The sequence below is a fragment of the Alexandromys fortis genome, unplaced genomic scaffold (assembly GCF_014885135.2).
Source record: "Alexandromys fortis isolate MF-2015 unplaced genomic scaffold, M_Fortis_MF-2015_v1.1 scaffold_54, whole genome shotgun sequence".
Taxonomy (NCBI): Eukaryota; Metazoa; Chordata; class Mammalia; order Rodentia; family Cricetidae; genus Alexandromys; species Alexandromys fortis.
The window spans coordinates 5,692,198-5,715,238 of NW_026067958.1; the positions used below are offsets into that span (position 1 = coordinate 5,692,198).

General features: G+C 40.1%; 1 pseudogene; it reads left to right on the top strand.

Annotated features, from left to right (window-relative positions):
* Window positions 1–6,953: 6,953 nt before the first annotated feature.
* Window positions 6,954–22,466, top strand: LOC126507867 (10 kDa heat shock protein, mitochondrial-like; annotated as a pseudogene).
* Window positions 22,467–23,041: the final 575 nt, after the last annotated feature.

The window sequence follows — 23,041 nt, forward strand, 5'->3', positions numbered from 1 at the left end:
CATTGTGAACAGTTTGCTGCCTAATTCTGAACATGACCTCAGGAGAACTTCTACCCAGAAATGAGTAGAGGCTGATGACAGATTAGAAATGATGCTGCCCAGTCTCTGGCTGGTCCACTGTCGAGCATAAGCACCATTCACTTCCTTCTCTATGTCATGGTGTCGAACAATGTAAGAGGGACCACTCACTAATCCACGAGACTACTGTAAATAATATACAATTTGACAGGAGCTATGAGTTGAAGAGTTTCTCTCTCTCTCTCTCTCTCTCTCTCTCTCTCTCTCTCTCTCTCTCTTTCTCTCTCTCTCTGTGTGTGTATGTGTGTGTGTGTCTGTGACTGTGTCTGTTTGTCTGTGTGTCTGTGTCTGTATCCACACAACCAAGTTCCTATGTTGGAGTCCAAACTCCCAGCTCTTCATGTGAGCATACCTGGTTATTAGGTCAAGATGAGAATACACTGGTCCCCTCTGGTGTCACATACTGCTGAGCTCATTAGAAGAAGAGGCAAAGTCACAGACACACAGGGGAAGCCTCTGTGGGAACCCAAACAGAAAGCAGGCATCCATTCACCAGGGAAAGGAGTCTGAGGAGAAATAGGCCTTCCTTGATCTTTAGCTCCTAGACTTTAGAACTGTAAGAAAATTAATTTATGTTGTGTAGGGGTTCAGTCCTGCAGCCCCCTGTTACTGTCATCAAGACTGTGGGTTTCGTCCGATGCTCTGTAAATGCTCTTAGTATGTCTGAGGACTTGAGCCAGCATTTCTTGCAGAGATCAGAATTGAGTTTGCACTTCCGGTTCTCAAATTCTTCAGGCTGTGACCCGTTGTTTTCAGGCCATCTTTTGTTTCCATAACTTCATTTCTGCTCAGCGTGAGTCCCTTGAACTGCCTTTAGTGTCTCCTCCAACCCCACCCTTTCACTCCCATGAACTTGTCTTTACGCTACTCTTGGGATGATTCTTTATGCTGTACCCTGAAACTTAAGGTCCAGGAAGCTATCCTTGCTAGATTGTCACTAAACTAGGCTTTCCTGAAACAGAGAATGATCTGGATACCACAAGAGACACGCATGCCTTAGACAGCCTGGATTGCTGACTAAGCACTAATCAGTTCACTTAGGTCTAGGGCAGGCATGGTTACACACCTGGATCAGGAGTTCAGAGTTATCCTCAGCTACACAGCACACTTGATATCAGCATGCGGTACAAAAGACACTGTCAAAAATACAAAAAGAAAAAAGTAATAATTCATTTTTTTCTGATTCCCATTTTGAAATTTAGAAGGTATATCTTATTAGACAATCCAGTGTTTCCTAGATGTGAGCCCTTGACTATAATGTGTCAAAGCTACTTGATTAAGAAAAAGAAAAAATTTTAACATATTTCAATTTTTAATTTGAAAAATTAGGTACACAAACACATTTTTTCCCAAGACAGATTATTTATTTGATCCTTTAGGTCACCCTTCTCCAGTCACGTTGTTTCAGAGGCATTTGAATGTCTCATGGAACCATCATCCTTCTGCCATCCCAGTCCTGGACCACCACAGATGCTTAGGTACCCTTGAGGCCTTTGGACTCTGCTTTGGCCTACAGAATAGATAGACTACAGAGTAGGGTGGACCCTGTGCAAACACTCTTACAGAACATCAGATCTGAGCTTGCCGCCCTAAGACATTGGTGTGACATTTATTTAGTTGCTTTCCTTCCAGCGTTCTCTGATGCCCTTGGATGTAGTCAAGGTTCCAGAATTGAGTGACAAGCGCTGCTCTGTACTCTGATGACTAAGGCATTGTTTCTGGGTCAAGCTTATCACGACTTCTTTTTCCCCTGGGGAAGTGCTCTTCTAGTACAATCCTCAGCAAAGCATGGAGAGCCTCTGGTAAGCTTCCTGCAGCTCCCCAAAAGTGCTTCAGACAGCTGAATTGTCGTCTCAGAAAAAGCAAGAGCTTCCTGCCTCAGCAGCTCCTGTAGCTCCCTCCCTATGCATTGCTGGAGAGCCTTCTATAGGAAGAATGTAGGAAAAAATGGGATTGCTCCTCGGGGAAACTGAAAATGCTGGCTTCGTTCTTCTCTGCATGTACTATGTTGCCATCATTGCTGTCAGGTCTCATTTAGGACACCCCATTTCTGCACGTGATTATCACAGATGAGACTTTAGTTTGATTTTACCAGAGTAACCATGAGAGATCCCAGTTCTGTATCCTAAATGCCCTGGGCCTGTAGATTCCTGTCAACTGAGACTACCTTGCAAGATCTTTATGATGCTGTTTCTACTGGTTTTAAAATCCACTCAGTGAACCCTGACACTGGAGTGTTTTAAGGACTTTTGTGGTAACCATAGCATTTTCCTGGCCAGAGCTTTCATTAAAGATGAGAACACTTAGCAGGGCGGTGGTGGCACACATCTTTAATCCCAGCACTCGGGAGGCAGAGGCAGGTGGATCTCTGGGAGTCTGAGGCCAGCCTGGTCTACAGAGCAAGTTGCAGGAAGAGCCCCAAAGGTACAAAGAAACTCTGTCTCAAAAACCAAAACAAAACAAAAGAAACCAACAAAAAAGTGACCACGCCTAAATGCTTCAATTTAAAATCTCATAGGGACCTTGGGAGAGGGTTGAAGGGAAAGGGAGAGGCAGGGAGAGGCAGGGAGAGGCAGGGAGGGAAGCAGAAAAATATGTGAAGTTCAATAAAAATATTTTTAAAAAGAATGTGAAATGAAGAGTTGTTAGATAACCCAAATAACTTTCCACATGAAAACTGCTGTTTGAAGATAGATAGATAGATGATAGATAGATAGATAGATAGATAGATAGATAGATAGATAGATAGATGATAGATAGATAGATGATAGATAGATAGATAGATAGATAGATAGATAGATAGATAGATAGATGATAGATAGATGATAGATAGATAGATAGATGATAGATAGATAGATAGATAGATAGATAGATCAGTCATCAATTAATCAATCAAATCTCAGGTCTGGTTTTCCATGAAAGTTAATTAAATGAAAACACACAGAGGTTAATCTAAGATAGTAAGGGTTTTTTTTTTTTTTATAGCAGATTCTTCCTGTGTAGACCAGCCTGGTATGATCTAGGCTTGCTTCTTTTGTAGAATGCAAATAACCACAAGAATTAGGCTGTCCCTGTGATCAAAGTCACATTAAGAGCTGAGGTATCACTAGAAGACCAAACGATATGAACCCAACAAAGGAAGGGGAAAAAGGTTCTTTACCTATATGAGCACCAGGCAGAATACTCCCATACCTGAGAAATGCTATCAGCAGGTCTTATGATGTGCCCAGATAAACCGTCAGCTAAAAACAATATGATGAACAAGGAAGGAGTTCTCATTTGTTGAACTGAATTACCTACATTCCAACTCCACTGTTACACTTCTAACCATAAATTCCTTGCCCTTAACTCTCCTTTAATATGTGTACTTCCTATTGCTAGGACATTTTGAGACGACATCTCATGCAAATCTATAAATTACACAGATACCTGATAAGATAAGGTATGTAAGTATATTGGATTTTCAGCAGCCCGTGTCAATTACTGATTCATTTTGATCAAATATGTCCTGGCCAATGTAAACTCCATTTCTGTTTAACATGAGACAGCAAGCATGTCACCCCAAAGTCCCTCCATCACGGGGTGCTGGGCCATGGTGGCCGTTGCACTTGCAGAAGAGGCCAATGCTGTGATGCTTCCCCTGAAGTTTGTCAGCAGAAGAATGGCACATGAGACAGCTTAACTGAGTTCCACTTCTTGCTTCAAGGAAGAGGCAGGCTCTGAGTTAGATACCTACCTCAACATAAGCTGGGTCTTCTGGCTGCTAGCCTGAAGTCAAAGGCCAAGGTCACAGACAGGGAGTGGGGACAGACAGAGACACCGTAAGTGCAAATCCCTTGGCCTCCAGGGAATCGAAGTCTGGCCATGTGGCACACCTTCCAAGCAGACCAAACAAAGGCAGAAAACTAAAGTGACAGTGAAATGTGAAGATGAACTCACATATCCACGGCTGCAGGAGACGTAAGGGATAAATGGTCTATGACCCATGACACTGAGAGGGGAACTTTGGTACAAGGGTTGAACAAGTTGTCATTCAGTTTAAATCTAGGCTCAACTGTTATAAACTGTAAAATTCTTCTTAGGTTTAAATATTGTCTCAAGATGAAGAAAATCTGGGAGGCACTTGGTAGCCAGTGATCGTAGAAAGCCTCAACCAAGAGAAACTGGTATTTTTTTTTAAAAAAAAATTTAGTTAGGACAAAAACTTTTTATGGTAAATGATTAACAAATAAACAAACAAAAATTTGACCCAGACTTTATCTTGAAATATAAAAATAAATCTATTTTATAGATAGCCAGATTTAGAATATATGGCTAACAAATCCTTGCTCGGATTCCCTTTGTAGGTAGCTCAGACCTAGAGATTAGAAACATCAGATGTCCTAGTAGGCGTGCCCAACTTGCAGTTTAGGGTCACATGTGCCTCTAGATTATAATCAATCTAGCTCAACCAGAATATAATCTTACAGGGTTCTTTTGAAATTTCTTTTCTTTTCCTTTTCCTTCCTCCCTCCCTCCCTTCCTTCCTTTCTTTTTTCCTTCCTTCCTTCCTCCCTCCCTTCCTTCCTCCCTTGTTCCCTCCCTTACTTTCATTTTCTTTCTTTCTTGTTTGTAGCTCTATCCTGCAGCTCTAAGGACAAATGTAGATGACAGGGTCATTTCTCAGTGCCGAAGGTGGGGCCCTGCACAAGTCAAACCCACCTAGGACAAAGGAGTAGACTCTGTTTTTCCTTCACATTCCTCCAACGAGCAACACTGACATTAGATCAAGGTGTGAATAGGCACCCACTTACTTGATACCTACCTTACATTATACAGCAGCCAACAGAGGAAGCAATGCATCAGTAGTTTCGAGAACCATCCTCAAATTCTTTCTCCCCTGCCCTCATTACCAGTATAACTAATCTGCCCTGATTCATCCTCATATTTTCCTCTAAAATGGAACCAAATAGACACACAGCTCTGCCTTCAGTAACTTAACTCCTCTTTCTGTGGGTTTCCTAATTTCAATGTAACTAACATTAAGAAGGAGGCCCATTTTCAGAGCAGCTAGGCAGGAGTACATGTATCTGAGCTTTAGCTAACCTCCCACTTTATCAGGTCAGTCTCTAGGTTTCTTAAGGATTTTGAATATCTATTGTCATCCAATATGGCATTGACCAATTTACTGCACCAAAGATAAAACCTGACATCACAGCTTGTTCCGATTGGTTTTCCCTCCTTTGTATTCTGACTCTGGTGTAAGTCTGGGTCAGATGACAAGAACACAAGGAAAACCTGGAGAAGCCCTCTCAGCTGTAGACAAAGACCAGGAAAGAAGGCTAAGAGCCACTATGTCTTACACAAGACGAGTCTTGAAGGGTATTTCCTTTTCTTATACCATCCTTCACCCCCACCCATCCCCCTCCACCTCTGTTTCAGCAGCCCAGGGTGCTACTTTAGCAAATCTGATTTCTTAAAAACAATAAAGAGTTGGGCTGTGGTGTTGTACACCTTTAATCCCAGCACCTGGGAAACAGAGTTCAAGGCCAGCCTGGTGTACAAAGTTAGTTCCAGGACAGTCAAGGCTACATAGAGAAACCCTGTTTCAAAAAACTAAACCAAAACACAACAAAAACAACAACAAAAAGTAAGTAGCCAAAGTAGTAACACCAATTTCAAATCCTAATGTTTGTGAGGATGTCAATGGAGAGAGTGAGTTGGGAACTAGCCTGGGATACATAGCCTGGTTCTCAAACAATTAAAAAAAAAAAAACCCTGGTGGAGAGTTTAGTTCTGAAACCAGAGGAAGAATGGAAGGGGTGCTCGAGAGGCAGAAAGTACAGGGAATGAGACAAGATCTATTCATGTGTCAGCTAAGTACTGGATATGGTACCAAGAGAAGTATATGCTAAACAAGTATATACCTCACGAAGCTGGGTAGATGCCTGACGATCTGAATTATGATATAAACCACCAATCCAACCCCACTTACTTGAGTGCAGCATGCATCAGGCAGACCCAAACACCAAATGAAGGTGAAGACTGGAGTGATGTTAATATCTCCCCCAAGTAGAAGGTCTCTTACTATGGGTAGCTATCTGCAATAATGCCCACAAACAGATTAGCACAAAACACTATCAAGCACAACAATATCATTATCTCGGGTGTTCACACTTGCTGCCTAGAAGGTCTGTTGATCCTGGGGGATTTCTTCTGGCTAGACTGAGGTGGAATAGATGGATTTTGAGATTTATAGAAGGAACTATTTTCAGGTTTCAAACATTAAAAATAATAATTATATGATTATAGTTTGCTCTGGTTAGTTTTTGTCAACTTGACACAAACCAGAGTCATCTGGAAAGAAGAAACCTCAATTAAAAAATTGTCTCCATCAGATTGGCATGTGAGTACATTTATCAGGAATTTTTTGATTAATTATTGATATGGGAGGACCCAACCTGAGTAGTAGCACCATGCACAGGCATCCTGAGTTTATTAAATAACAAAAAAGAGCAACCCAATGAACAACATCCTCTGTGTTTTCTGCCTCTGCTGCTACTGGAGTTCCTGTCCTGATCTGCCTCAAGGATGGGCAGTGGTCTGGACATGTAAGCTGAATAAGCCCTTCTTTTTCTGAGTTGCTTTAGGTCAGCACTTACCACCACAGCAGAGAAGCAAGCTAGAGCATACTTGTGGGCACATTCTCTGTGACTTAGAGAATAGTATTATATAGGCTAGTACAAGTCATCTACAAGACAAAATGCTAGTTGTGGGTTTACAGGTAAGGAACTTGGCTGTTTATTAGTTTATAGAGTAAATCCTTAGTCCTGAAAACACACAGTTTTTAAAAATAACCAGTGTTGGCAAGTGTCTGAGCTGTGTTGGTGCACGTCATGGCTAGACAAGCTTTTAGGAAGTGTCTTCTACTCTTTGACAAAGGATTGGTTGAAAGGAGTGCCCCGAAACTGTAGCCTCAAGGAAAAGCATTGCAAGAAGCAACAGTAGTGATTGTGGGATCAGGCGCTAAAGGAAAGTGTGGAGAGATTCAGTCCGTGTGAAAGCTGGAGACGAAGTTCTTCTCCCAGAATACGAAGGCACCAAAGTGGTTCCAGATGACAATGGCTATTCCTTATATAGAGAAGGTGACTGTAGTGGTTTGAAAGAAAAATGGTCCCCAAAGGGAGTGCCACTATTAGGAGGTGTGGCCTCAATGAAGAAAGTGTGTCACTGTGGGGGAAGGCGGTCAGCTCCTGTTTTCTCAAGCTTCCCTCGGTGTGACAGTCAGTGGACTTCCTGTTGCCTGCAAGATGTAGCACTCTGAGCTACTCTAGTACCACGTCTGCCTGCACATCACCACGCTTCCCTTCGCGGTCATAACGGGCTGAACCTCGGAAACTGCAAGCCAGTCACCCCAACTAGATGTTTTCTTATCTGTTGCCATGGCCATGGTGTCTCTCCAGAGCGATGAAAAAAACATAAGACAGTGACATTCTTAGAAAGTCTGTGGACTGAAGTCCCTGTTGAAATGGTGTCACAGGAAGCTGCCCGGTCAGCTGACATTCTGAACTATTTCATCATATAATTTCCTTGCCTTCCTTTTATATTAAGCAGATGATACCTAAAAATTAACAATTACCACTGCTTTAATAAAAAACATGAAAGGATGTACACTCCAGGCAACTTAATTTGAACCCTATTTCCACCAAGGAATCTATTTCTACTGTGGATCTTTAGAAGGGAAAAGATAACAAACTGTGAGAATCCACTTAACTAACAATAAACAACAGCTATTAGGTTTTTCTGACATGCTATTGAATTTGACAGCTAACTATTAAGTACTCAAAGACTATTGTCATTTCATCCATTTTTGATTACATATAGAATCTAACACAGTGTTTAAGATGTATGTAATATTTATAGAGAATAAATAGATACAGTTGCCCATAGAAAATAATATTAATGAGACAATTAGATATTTTAAGAAAAGCTATTCGATAAAAATTGAAGAAGTAAAAACATATACATGGAGAGTGGCCCTGCCAATTACTTATGGAATGCCTTTTTTTTTTTTTGTCTTCTGATCCAATGAATTTTTTTTTCTCAGATGCCTGCTCACTCTTACTGATGGGCCAAGTTCTTGGTATTAGGTAGCTGCTAGCAAAAAAAGTTTAGAGAAAAAAAATGGACTGTGATGTACTGGATCAAAGTGTTAAGTTTCATGAAAGTGTTTTCAGAAATATTTAATATATGCGGGATTTACATGTCAAGGAAATGATTCACAATAATACACATGGAAGAAATAATATGCCACTTCAGACAAACGCATTCTATCTTAATGTCATTATCTGGAGGGCATCCCTGTTGTGTGCCCAAACCTCCAGTGCAGAGAGTGCGCAGTTCAAATTCTAGTACAAGCAGTAATGTTTGAAGGTCATATTTCTTTTTAGCTCTTCTCTATACTTCACCCCACAGAGATGTGAGCAGATTCTTTGCTACAGGTTTCCTAGTTCTCAAAACCTGGGGACCATCGATGGATGGAGGGAGTGGTTTGCAGGACTTATTCTGTATGTCAGCCTCCCTCTCAAGACTGCCTGTGCTGCCCTTGTATTGCCTGTGTCTTGGCTTGGGAAAAGCAGCTCCATGATCAAAAAGACAACTCCTTAGGATAGGAGTGCATGTGTAAAGGAATCAGCTAGCCTTTGGGAAGGCTCTGGCCCCTTCTACAAGAGAAAACAACACTGAATATTTATAGCCTTGGTCTAGGGTTTTCCCTTACATTAATACAAAATAAAGAAAGAGAGAAAGAATATCATTCCATTTTAGTTAGTTTTTCTGTCTTTCCATCTCCCAACACTGGATTCTAGAATCCAGTTTCTTTTTTTCTTTTTCAAGACAGGGTTTCTCTACATAGCCTTGGCTATACTGGAACTTGCTCTATAGACCAGGCTGGCTTTGAATTCACAGAGATTCACCTGCCTCTGCCTCCCAAGTGCTGGGAGTAATGGTGGGCACCACCACTGCCTGGCTAGAACCCAGTTCTTTAAGTCGTGTACCACAACTCCATGTTGGGGTCACATAACTGAATGTGGGGATTGTGAAAATTATTGTGATAGTAAAAACTTTCTGAACAGTAACAAAATAAGAATTGCAGAATGATAGAACATACATATACAAAGTCATTTTATGATTAATTATGAGTAAATACTCAATTTGTATGCCTAGTTTATATACCTGAGATCCCATGAACATGTCTTTAAAGAGAAGGCATCCCAAACGGATCAAACTTAAGAAGCTTCCTCTAGTCTGGCATGAGATCCCTACTTGTCACCAATCTGCCCTAGCATCTGCCCTTGACTGTCAGTCACCTTCACGCCTGCCCTTGACTTTCACCTTCATGTCTTCCCTTGACTGTCACCTTTGCATCTGCCCTTGACTGTCACCTTAGCATCTGCCCTTGACTGTCACCTTCACGCCTGCCCTTGACTTTCACCTTCATGTCTTCCCTTGACTGTCACCTTTGCATCTGCCCTTGACTGCCACCTTAGCATCTGCCCTTGACTGTCATCTTCACGCCTGCTCTTGACTGTCACCTTAGCATCTGCCCTTGACTGTCACCTTAGCATCTGCCCTTGACTGTCACCTTCACATCTGCCCTTGACTGTCACCTTCACGTCTGCCCTTGACTGTCACCATCCCTGTTGTCAGTCCCCAGCCGTGAGTTGTCCCCTAAGTAGGTTCTCCCATTTCCATCCTTGAATTGCCAACACCTGAGGGAGAGAAAAATTTCTCCTTGTAGTCAGGTGTATCCGCTGTCCTTCCTCATCTCACAGGCACCATTTCTCATCAGCTACATGTTTTTTTCTATCTCTTTCATTACACAGTTTCCTTTGTCCAGAGGTGCCCTGCCTGCTCTCTGCATATCTCTCCCCATCCCTGTTTCCTTCCTTCCTCTTCCTCTTTCCTTCCCTCTGTGGAACAGCAATTCATTACCTGGTCCAATGGCCTTAGTATTAATTTATCTACTTAAAAATCCCCCTTTTTCCCCTGTGTCTCTGAAGACTGACAGAGTTTTTAGTGTCAACTAAGAAATACTCTGAAATGGATAGGAACTACAAATATATTAAGGATATCTGTTTATGTTGGATGATTCTAAAATTACATTTACTCCTGTCTTAGTTAGGGTTTCTATTGCTGTGAAGAGACATCAAGACCACAATAACCCTTATAAGGAAAACATTTAATTGGGATGGCTTACATTCTCAGAGGTCCAGTCTGTTATCATCATGGCATGACATGGTAGTATGTAGGCAGACATGGCGTTGGAGAAGTAGCCGAGTGTCCTAATCTTGGCTTGCAAGCAACAAGGAGTGGTCTGTCTCACTGGGCATGGTTTGAGCATATATGAGACCTCAAAGCCCACCTCCACAGTGACACACTTCCTCTAACAAAAACACACCTACTCCAACAAAACCACATCTCCATTTGGGGATCATTTTCTTTCAAACCACCACAACAATCATGTATTTTTCTATTTTTTTATGCTTCAAACTTAATCTGATTTCCAAGTTCAATGTACTATTGCTCTCATCTTCCAAAACATTTAGTGAAAAAAGTTGTCCAGTGACTAAATGATTATTATATTTAAAAGTTACCAATATCAGTTAATCAAATAATGACAAATGGGTGGGATAAGGATGTCTGATCAAGTATTTTCTTTCTGTCAACTGTATCTTAGAATGTTGATTTTCAAATGGTTCTAGAAGATTCACTATCAGAATGCCAGACATTGTTAAAAATTTACTTTTAAAATGAATGGTATCAGCCGGGCGGTGGTGGTGCAGGCCTTTAATCCCAGCACTTGGGAGGCAGAGGCATGCGGATCTCTGTGAGTTCGAGGCCAGCCTGGTCTACAAGAGCTAGTTCCAGGACAGGAACCAAAAAGCTACGGAGAAACCCTGTCTCAAAAATAAAAAAAAAAAAATGAATGGTATCCCCAGTAATTCCATAGCTACAACAGTTTCTGGAATAGAATTTAATATTTTCACTTACAGAGATTCATTTAAACATCTAAGTTCCATGTATAAAGTAGAGGATATTTGATATTCCATCATCCTCAGAATATAGGAATATATATAGAGAGAGAATATAGGAGGTATATTCCCCAGAGAAACTTGGAAAATGTCAAAGCTACAATATGCAGATATAGATGCAGATATTTTGGTTTCTACTGGAAAAGGTAAGTGATCTCCAGTTTGAGCTATAAATTTGAGATAGGAGAAAGCAGTCTTGCCCATTCTACAACTTCTGGTTACTATAGCAGATTCCTGAGGCAAATGAACTTTTACCAAGGAGAATTTATTTGGGGGTATGATTTCAGAGATTTCAGTACTTGGTCAAGTTTCCCCCTTACTTATTATTGGGCCTGTGGTGATACACAACATTGGGAGAGGGTACAGGGGATTAAAGTCACCCACAACTGAAGGAGAATTAGAAAGAGGACCAAAGTAAGGTCCCAGTATTTCCATCAAAGGTGCTCCTCCATTGATCCAACTTCCTCCAGGGAGCCTCTACCCCCAGTAGTGTCACTACTGGCTACCAGGCCTTTAACACACAAGACTCTGAAAAGGAAATTATTTAGATCTGAGCTGAGCATCTACATGTGTCAGCAACAGACACCTAAGAACACCAGGTGGTTTTCATCAGTGTAATGATATGGGTGCTTGCTTTATCTAATTCTCAATGTTGTGACTTTAGAATCTTTTACTGCTGACACCAACACCTTTTAATTCATTTACTCACAAATCCAACACCCAAACCAAGTAATGCCACACCCAATATTCCCTCTGGGTCTGGTCTATGTACAGCAATCCAGTAATCTGCAACCAAGTAGTTCCACCTTGGCTGATTGCCCAACTGCATGCGGTTTCATGGAATAATCTAGCACGTGGTGCCAGAGGACCTGGATTTGGATCTCCTAGCTCTGTAATAATCTGGATGATAAAAGGGTTCCCGTGCAGCTGTTGGAAGAATTAAATATATGCGAGGAGAATTGCTCAACTGGAATTAATTAATAATTAATACTTGCTTTCCTGAGAGTTTTGAGCTGCTCACATATCATTACAGAGACATTTAGACTTAGTGATAAGTGAATTCAAAATTATTTAGAATATATACATATTTTCTGGCTTTTTTATGTTTACCCATTAAAAAGGAACTGCTTCCCCATCACCCAGGTCCATAAGGAGACTTACTATGGTGGTTAGTGGATTGGCAAACTGGATGGGATTGAAAATTGCCATAGAAATAAGTCTCTGGGCATGTCTGCGAGGGATTTTCTAGTTTAGGCTAAACAAGGTGGGAAGACTCCCATAGAATGTGGGCCATGCCATCCCATGACTTGGGATGCTGAAGACCATAAAGTGATGGAGGAGTTAATTTCATTGGTTAATAAAGAAACTGCCTTGGCCCATTTGATAGGCCAGCCCTTAGGTGGGTGGAGAAGACAGAGCAGAATGCTGGGAGAAAGAAGCTGAGTCAGTCAGTTGCCATGATTCTCCGACCCCAGACGGATATAGGCTAGAATCTTTCCTGGTAAGACACCATCTTGTGGTGCTACACAGATTATTAGAAATGGGTTAATCGAGATGTAAGAGTTAGCCAATAAGAGGCTACAGATAATGGGCCAGGAAGTGTTTAAAAGAATACAGTTTCCATGTAATTATTTCGAGTAAAGCTAGCCAGTGGCAGGGAGCTGAGCAGTGGGAAGCAGCCCGCAGCTCTTTACAACAATAAAGAAGAAGTCAAGCCGAGCACTATATTCAGCTCTCTCTGCTTCCTGTCTATGAATGCAATGTTAGCAGCCTCAAGCTCCTAACGCCATCTGATGCTGCCATGATGCACTATAGTCTTTAGAACTGAAAGGCAAATAAGCCCTCCCTCCCTCAAACTGCTTTTGTCCAGTATTTTGTCACACCATAGAGACAAATTGCTAACACAGTGACTATAAAGAATAAAAATAAGATGCTTAAATGAGAATGAGGAGAAACAGTAGTTCTTGTGTACTGCTTACAGGGGGTGTGAGCTGGCACACCCACTATAGCCAATTGTGTGTTCATTCTTTCAGAATTTGGAAGCAGAACTGACATTTGGCCTAATAATCCTACCCCAGGTGCTGCCCCACATAACTGAAAGAAGAATCTTGAAGAAGTATTGGTACACACAGGTTAACAGCAGATTTCTGTAACATCCAATAGAGAAAACAACTCAAATGTCTGTGGATGGATTAACGTGTACACAAAATGTGAATCTTGATTTGCACTTGGAATGCAAATATGTAATGAAATATTATTCTATCTTGAAGAAGAAGATAATTATAATAGATGCACAATAAGTATGAACCTTGAGGATGTTATGACAAATGAAATATGGCAGTTACAAAAGGATTTAGGATCCCACTTATATGAGATGCCTAGAGTGATCAAATTCATAGGTCAGAGACTACAATAGTGACAGGGAGTTATTGTCTATCAGGTACAATTTTAACAGACGGGATGAAGATGTTTGTGGATGATGGTGGGGTGGTGGTGGTGATACAACAATATACGTGTGCGTAGAAACACTAAATTTGAACTAAAGTTACTTAAAATGGGATTATGTGTATTTTACCACAATTATTTGTAAAAGCAATTGATCTGGCATATTAATATCTTTCAAATATTATTAGAACAATGCTCTGCAAAATGGATGTTTTGTTTTATTCTAGTGATTTCATGAAGCAAGTCTTCTGTGCATAGTGCACTCTGTAAAGTACACTTTATAACAATTATACTCACTGCCTGGCACCACAAGTTGTAGGTGGAACTACAAGCCTTGTTTTGCCAAGCTGTTAGACAAAAGTTTCTATCTAATAAGGTCCCCATGATTATTAAATTAAATGATGCGTGCAAATATACCGGGAGGCTTGTGCCACAGATGAGCATCTGATGTGCTTTCTTCCTTCTGCAGATAAACTCATTGACATGATAATGAATTCCATTTTCAGCATACAATCAACTACAATTGGGGAGAGACACTGGAAACTGAGTAAGGTGGCCCCTTTTCCCTGAAGATGTGGGGGCTTACAGCTTCACAGCACACAGGTTCACACTTTGATATCAACTACTTGGCACCACAGGGAGCAAGAGCTCTCAGTATTCACCTGCCCACCCATCCATCTAATCTGGACTCTTTCCAAACCAATGACAGGGTCAATCCCTCATCAGAATGCTCCTGTCTGCTCCGATGTGCTTAGCTTCAGAAGTGTCTCTGCATGTTTCTAAGCCCCATACAATAAATTCTCAAGGAAATGTAAACACTGCATTCTTCGGGGGGCTCATGCATATAAAAGAAAAAAGAAAACAAAAACAACACAATGGTTTCAGAAGAGACTTCGTAACTTCTTTCCAAAGGTGACTTGTTCTTCACTTGTTACCTTTGTTCAGATAGTTTTGCTGCTTTTCCAAGCTATCTCATACAGAATCTTCTCTTTCCCATTACACTAATTGGCAATGTAAATATTTTAACAAACGCTGTGGGATTACTTTCCCTCTGCTTTAGGTAAATGTGTAATTTAACACGATCACGACCATTTGCATCAGCCCATCATTTGATGCCACTCAGCCTCCAATGAATTAATTACATGGCAAAGAAGTTTGCAAGAACTTCAAATCAGAAATGAACTTGTTTGGGGACTATCAAGACACGCCTTCATGTCAGCCCAGGACCTTCCCCAAAGAGCATGCGTTAAGAGTTTTGTTGGCATTTGTTTCAGTCAAAGAGAACAAACTTCTATAGACAAACATGTTCTGAACTTTCGGCCTATTAATTATCTCTTGTAATTAGAGAGACGGCTAATTATACTGCTAATTTGTAGTTCACCCTGAACGGAGTTTGCCCTAAAAGCTCTTCTTCATATTCGTTAAATGGCATTTGTACAATCTCTCCACACGCTTTTCATGGTGTGGAGAATGCTTGTTTTGGATCAGGATACAGAACATTTTTCTTTCTTGATTTTCCCTTCTCTTCTTCATCCTATTATTTCTGCCTCCAGAGTGTCATAGTTAGAAAAACCTGTTTTAGCAGAGCTAACTAGTAAATAAGGACAAACATGACAAGAAGCTGATTCTTCAGAAAGGCTCTTTCCATGTGTCCTACTATTTACTTGTAATTGACCAGACAGCCAGGTCAGTTTTGGAATGAAAGGTTCCAACCTTCTTTTTTGGTTATAATGGCGTCAGTCCTATAAAACCCAAGGCATCCACTCACCTCACATCCTCCCAGTGTTGGCACCATGGCTCGTTTTGGTAGCACTTGATTTTGAGATATTCTCCAGTAACAGCACTGGACCTCTTGGAGAGTTGGTGTTGGAAAAGAGCAAGGACATTGTTACACATGTCTTTCATTCTGCTACCTCTAGTCACCCACTTTAGAAGGATACCCAATACCTCATGTGCTAACTTAGAATCTTAATTTTTCTTTTGTTAAAAGAATGTGGATTTTTCTCTATAAAATATATTCTAATTATATTTTCATTTACCCCACTCCTCCCAGTTCCTCAATACTTCCTCCCCCATCTGAATCAACACTCTCTGTCTCATTAGAAAACAAATAGTCATCTAAGGGTTGTAATAAAATAAAACAAAATACATAAAGATAAATCAAAAACAAACAAACCAGAATTGGAGAAAACAACAAAACAAGAAAAAAGAGCCAAAGGAAAGGCATGAGAAATACACATAGATGCAGAGACACCTATGTACATACACAGGAATCCCATAGAAACACAAAACTAGAAGCCATAATATATACACAGAAGACCTTCAATGTTAAAAAACAAAGGTCCTAACTTAACATTATGAGAAATAGAACCTCCAAAGATACCGCTAAATTCATTTTTATTGGTCATCTACTGGGCATGGGTCCTATCCTCAAAAGGGATTTTTTTCTCCAGTAAAACACCCATGGAGAAAGCTAATTTTTCTCCTAATTAAGTGGCTATCAATTGAAGATAGCTTCTGGATTAGGGATGGGGGCCTGTGTCCCCTTCATACCAATATCCAATGTTGCTTGGGTGGCCACAAACCTGAGAGCAGATAGATCAGTGATCTAGAGGAAAACCAAATACTGTTGTTCTGCCAAAGGAGCATAGCAGTAAAATGACTCTGTCTGACATTCTGCTGTACTCATAGATCATTACCTTGCTCCCCATCATCAGAGAAGCTTCCTCCTGCAGCAGAGGGGGAAAAAGTACAGAAACTATAGCCAGACAATATGCAGAAAATGAGAGATCTTGAAACACTCAACCATAAATGGGATGGCCACCAAATCCTTCCCCTCAGTGCTCAGAGAACCCTGCAGAAGAGGAGGTAGAAAGAGTGTAAAAGCCAGAGGGGATGGAGGACACTCAGGAAGCAGGCCTTACAAACACAGCAGGATAGATGCGCATGCAAACTCCTAGAGACTGTGGCAGCATGCACAGCGCCTGCATGATCTGTACCAGATGACTTCCTAGAGCTTAAAGACTCACAATTTTAAAATAAAAAATAAATAAAATACAGTTTAAGGCATAAAAAATTGAGAATATGGTATTTTTAAAATGTTAAAAAAAAACATGGAGATAAACAAGACAATGGGTTCTCAGAAACCACGGGGCTGTCTAGCTTTCTACAGAATACTTAATACACAATATATTCTATCTTTTGTTATATATAGTGGAAAAAGTGAATCATCAAGAAATTTTGGTAGTATGTTTTTAAAGACTATTTTAAAGATGTGATGCTTTTTAAGATGCTAAAAATGATAATTCATGCCAGGCAATGGTGGCGCACACTTTTAATCCCAGCACTTGAGAGGCAGAAGCAGGTGACTCTTCTGAGTTAGAGGCCAGACTGGTCTACAGAAAGTTCCAGGAATCTGCGCGCCGGTCTTTGGTTTAACCATGAATTCAGGCTTCTCAAGAACAAGATGTTGCCTTTCCAATGCACCTTGTGACTAGCCTGAAAAAGTCATGGAAGTTCATGACAATATTACAAATTTGCATAACTGTTCTAAAGAGGATGATTTTAACTACAAAAAATCTTGGAGAAATGCTAATAAATAAAGTTAACATAAACAGTCTAAGAACAAGGAATGGGGCAAAATCATAGAAACCCACAATGCTCTCATTTCTAATTGTTGAGCCAATACTGTAGGAAGTTGAGAGAAGAAGGACATAAGAAGAAGAGATAAGCCGTGCCACCTATTAAGAGTAAACTTTTAAGTTATGTGTTCTATAGGATGATAGGAAAAAACCTGGTATATTCCACATAGGAGATAGAGTAGTATAGAATGAAGAACAAATTAATTCAGCCTTGGCTGATTAGTTGATTGTGAGAACTTAGATTTCAAATGGTAAATATTAATCATTAGAGACAAAATTTTCTTTCACTTTGCATGATGCTGTAACTGCAAATGCTACCAACTGGACACACTCTTCTACCTATCGGTGTGCCTAGTTAGAAAACTTCCTTTGTTGTTTGTAATACTGCTTATGCTTTTAATATTAGAAATATGAATCAAGTAGATAATAGTTACTGGAAGGAAAGATAAGAGATGGAAGGGGAATGAGGTAAAGGAACAAACGGGCAACTATTTTAATCATTATTAAAAACACAAGGAAACAAACTTGATTGTAACTCTGTTCATGCAAGCCATTGAAATTGTATAAATAAAAATGGACTGGAAATGGTATGGTTTTTCAAAGGGTGTTAAGCAGTCTTCTATTTTGGGTAACAGTCTGGATGCTTTGGGGATCCCTCCTACCTGCAGCCTGAGTTGCTATGGAAGGCTACAAAGACACAGATATTCCCTTAACATTTGCTGTAGCTTTGAACTGGCTAACATATGTGTATTAACTGACCACCTCATAGGAACCTTTTATAAANAATATACAAAGGAATCTAAGTTAGAAATCATGCTGGCTCTGAGAATAGAAAAGGTTTCTAGGAGGGAAGGAGGTGTGGCATCCCTTGCTTTTCTACTGATCTAGGTCAAGTTTTCATTCTTAATTAAAAAACAAAAGATCAACTAATTTTTTTCTTTCCTACTTTGAAATGTGTAAGTTTTGATCAAAGTTTACTCTGATATGTTAATAATGTAGTCGAATATTTATTGAAAGGCAAAATAGAGTATTTGAATGTTATACCTGCACTTTTTTAAGAACATTCTTTGCATCTAACTGCCAGTGCCATTGTCAAACTTGTTTTCAAAACTGTACATTTTATTGAAGAAAGTAATTAATTTTAAAGCATTATGTTGCCATCTTATAGAGTATAAAATGTATTCTTTTCAATTCATTGTAACTTACTTATTTTTAAACAAAAGTATAAGAATACTTTTTGATTAAAGAAATTTGTTATTAAAAAAAAAAAGTTCCAGGACAACCAGGGCTGTGCCGAGAAACCCTGTATCAAAAAACCAAAGGGGGAAAAAAAAGATAATGCATTTATACAAACAAAGGTAATACAATAGTAAATGCTGTGTAAACTAAAAGAGCATAATTCAAATTGCAAATTATACTCTTTGCCTCTTTGTAGAAGCAACTGAACTTCTTGGTGAAATTCTCCCACTTTCCTGTGAAGACTGCAAGCAAAGCCTCACCCCAGTCAGTTATATTCACAGTGGGAGATGCTGAGAGTTTTCGTATTTCTTATCAGTTTGTTGTAACTTCAGCATTCTCTATCATTGAAGATAACAGAAATCTTATTTACAGGAATATTTAGTTTTCTTAAAGTGTGTCCTAAGCATTTTTTAACGTTTGAGTCACACGTATTGCATATCCTCAAAGAAAAAGGCTTCACAATGAAGTGTGAGATGTTTTTCAATACTGCCTATAACTGTATAACTAGCCAAAGGAACCCAGTAGGGAAGGCATGAAGTCCTGAATAAATGCTTATTATTGACATGGATGCCACAATGCCAAGGATCCCAATGCTTCAGAGCACGGGAAGGACAGTGCTTTCTCTAGTCAGGCGCAGAGAAATGGGTACAACCCAAGACTGCTCCCCAGCAGAGACATGCTACCAAGATCAGCTAACCTGTCTCCTGCCACCTCAGAGACAGTGTGTTTTCCAGGTTATTGGTGGTGCCTCTCCATCAGAGCACACACCCCAGCTTTCATGTACATGTCTCTTGTTTCTTCATCCCCTGCCATTACTCCAGTTGAGTCATTTCCTCAAGTCATGCAGGCCACCCCCCCAACACACACACACATTTTTCTGCTAACTCTAGTTTAGCATAGTGACCTCATTCTTTTTTTTTTCCTTTTTTAAATTTTGCCATTCAAAAAATTTACACTTCTTCCCCTCCTCCCATTCCCCTCCTGCTCCCCAACTCCCTCTCCCTCCTTAAGAGGGAGGCAGGGAACCCTGCCCCTGTGGGAAGTCCAAGCCTCTCCCATCCAGTCCTAGGAAGCTTTGCATCCAAATAGACAAATAGACTAGGGTCCCAAAAAGCCAATACATGCAGTAGAAACAAGTCCCAGTGCCTTTATCAATGGCTTCTCAGTCAACCCCCATTTTCAGCCACATTCAAGAGAGTCTGGTTTGATCAATGCTCATTCAGTCCCGGTCCTGCCGGCTTTGGTGAGCTCCCATTAGAACAGGCACGCAGTCACAGTGGGAGGACCAAGCCCTCTCAGTCCAGACTTCCTTGCACATCTTCTCTCTCCTTCTGCCCTTCAACTGGACCTTGGAGGCTCAGTCCATTGCTCTGATGAGGGACTTTGTCTCTATCTCTATCCATCGCCAGACGAGTCTTTCCGATGGGCCTTCTGGTCGTGACCTCATTCTTAAGAGCTGTTTTCTAGTTCTTATTATAGTACCAGCTGACTGCATACACTCCATTGCTTCAACTATTGGACAGTGTGTGTGTGTGTGTGTGTGTGTGTGTGTGTGTGTCAGAAATAACCTTACATCACAAGCAGAAGCTCTGAATGCAATAGCAAGAGCTCTCATTGAAGAGAGCCTAGCAGTACCTCCAGGTTGTGTGCATAGATAGTTCTGATTGGTGGAGCAAAGCCTTGAGACCGAAAGGCTGAAGCCCATGTGCCACTGTCTTCCCTAGCAGTGTTGTTGATACATGGTTTTACTTCAGTCACGATGGATTCTCCAGGACTGCTTCCGTCTTTCAGGCACTCTTCCCTGCAGTTTGCACTGATAACAAGTATGTACCCAATTGCCTGCTTAAGACACCACAAACTTTCAGGTATTTCTATATTGTGTACATTAAGCAGGCACTTAAGGAAACTCAAACACAGTCACCTAATAGTTTTTGAAGTAGTTATCAGAAATAAAGGAATTGCCTGAGCATAAAAGGATTTAATTCACAGGGAAAAACTTATGTTTGACCCTTACTTTCTGGGAACACAGTTGCTCTATACCAGGAATCATTATCTTAATTACTTCCAGAAGATTCTCCTATAGTAAGATGTTTGCCAGCCTTTCTGAAATTAAAATTTTTGATTCAAATTCTGGACTGGAAATGTCCTCATATATATTTAGCAGTTTATGCTACTCCTCTTCTTTTGAGTTGGAACGATTGGTTGGCAGGTAAACCGTCTTTGAATAAAGGTGACCTCACCTCCATCACATCCACGAAAGGGTCATGCATTGATTGAGAACATGGCATCAGTGGGGTTGGAGAAGTCTCCATTGACGGTCTGTAGTGTTGGACTGTAGGGGAATAGTTTAACTAGCTAGGGGGGAATTTCTAATTCAGCAAAGTGCTGGGCACTTCCTTATGTTCTTGTTCAATATACATAATATCTCTAAATTTGAGTATTCTCATTTCTATGAAGGGATTAAGGGTATCTTGTTGTACTAGTGAGAAGAATATAGGCTTAGGGAATTTAAGAAATGTGTGAAATTCATGTAGATTCTAATAAATTAATCCCAGTGATAATGAGCCGCTCTCCACACGGCCGTCAGTTTTTATGATTACAATAATGGGTATATGGGGAAAAAGAGAAACAGTTCAGTGGTAAGAGTTCTAAATTCTTTCGTGGAGGAATGATAATTACAATGAAGACAGCACAGTAGTAATAACATTAACCAATATATACTAATTAAATATTGTACATCGTGTATTGTCCTGACTCCCTATAATGATAATTTTATGCAATCCTCGAAATAACTCTGTGGTGCAGACAGTATTCCCATTATTTACTATTTTCTGGAGAAGTAAGTTAAGGCTTAGTTGTTTAAAAATATTCTCTCTCATTCATTCTAATGTAGCTAAATAGTACATAGTGACAATAAATAAAGCTAATAGTTAATCCCATTGCCCTTTCGAGTGCCAGTTAAAAGTGTGAGTTCACAGTAAATTTCTATATGTCACCTTGTTTGGGCTAAGGGGTGCTTAGACATCTGGTAAACTTAAATAGCATTATTTCTTTGTGTATCTGTATGGAAACTTCTGGAGGAGATTCATCTACAACTTAGAGACTAAGTAGAAAAGATCCACCCCTCCAACATTGTCAGGCATTGCCCAACCTGTTGAGGCCCTTTGTAGAATAAAAATGTGGTCAAGTGTGGATTCCATGTCTCTTTTGGACCTAGGACATTCATTATTCCTGCCATCAAATTTCAAGTCTCCTGGTTCTTTTTGATTGTTTGTTGGTTGTTTGTTTTGATTTGTTTTATTTTGTTTTCAGACAAAGTTTCTCTGTGTAGCCCTGGCTGTCCTGGAACTCAAGTCTGTAAATCAGGCTGGGCTTGAACGCAGAGATCCACCTACCTTTTCCTGGGATTAAAAGTGTACACTACCACCACCCAGTGGTCTCCTGGTTATTAAGCTTAGAATTTATGCCATTGACTCCCCTGATCCTTAGACCTTTGGATTTGAATTCAAACTATTAACCCATTTCCCCTATAGGGCTCTAGCCATCATATGTCAGATAAAGAACTTCTGTCTTCTGTAATGGCATATCTTTCATAGTTATCTATCTATCTATCATCAACTATCCGTTTATTATCTGTCATCCATATATCTATACATCCATATCTATCCATTATCATCTACTTACCTACCTACTTACCAGTGTATTTATCCATCCATCCTATTGGTTCTGTTTTCTGAACAATGTTGAATAATACATGTTTCATAGGGAGTGATAAACTAAAACTCTGTGGAAAGTATGGTGACACAGAAGGAACTGGACATCTAAGACAAGGTGTGTACGGTACTGTAAGAGTAGTCTGAAACTGCACTTAGGAGTCACACAGCCCTAGGAGAGTCTGCATTTTACTCTTTCTCATGTTTTCTCTGAAATAGCATCTGCTGAAGAGTCCCACACTTTCCTGATTTTGCCCACCAAGTTCAGGATTCCTTAGATATTGTCTATAATACTACATTGCCAATAATATATAATAACCCAGGAACATTTTGATCATGAAGCTCCTTATACATATGGATGACAATATAATTCATATAAATGTATGTATATATAAATAATTTAGATGAATATATGCATGTATAGGAATTAATGTGTTGGCTTTCTTTGTGTGACAAAATACCAGAAAAAAATCACCTTAAAGGATGAAATGCTAGTTTAACTTCCTAATTTCAGACGATGGTTGATTTTCCCTTTGCTTTGGGCCCTGATAGGCAGAATATTAGGGTGGGAAGCTGTGGTGAAATAAAGCTATGTCTTCATGGCATGTAGGAAGTGTGAGAGAAAGACACTGGGGAACTAGCTCCCAATATCTCTACAAATTCTTTATCCCCAAAGCCTGCTTCGAACCCCATCTCCCAAAAGTTTTTTCACTTCCTAACAGCACGTCAGGCTGGAAAGCAAATCTCTAGTATACGGGCTGTTAGAAGACTCTTAAAAGCCAGTGTCATGTAGAAAGTTTATATAATTCTTGCTAATTGAAGGGGGCAAAAATGATCTTTGCTGTATGTTTCC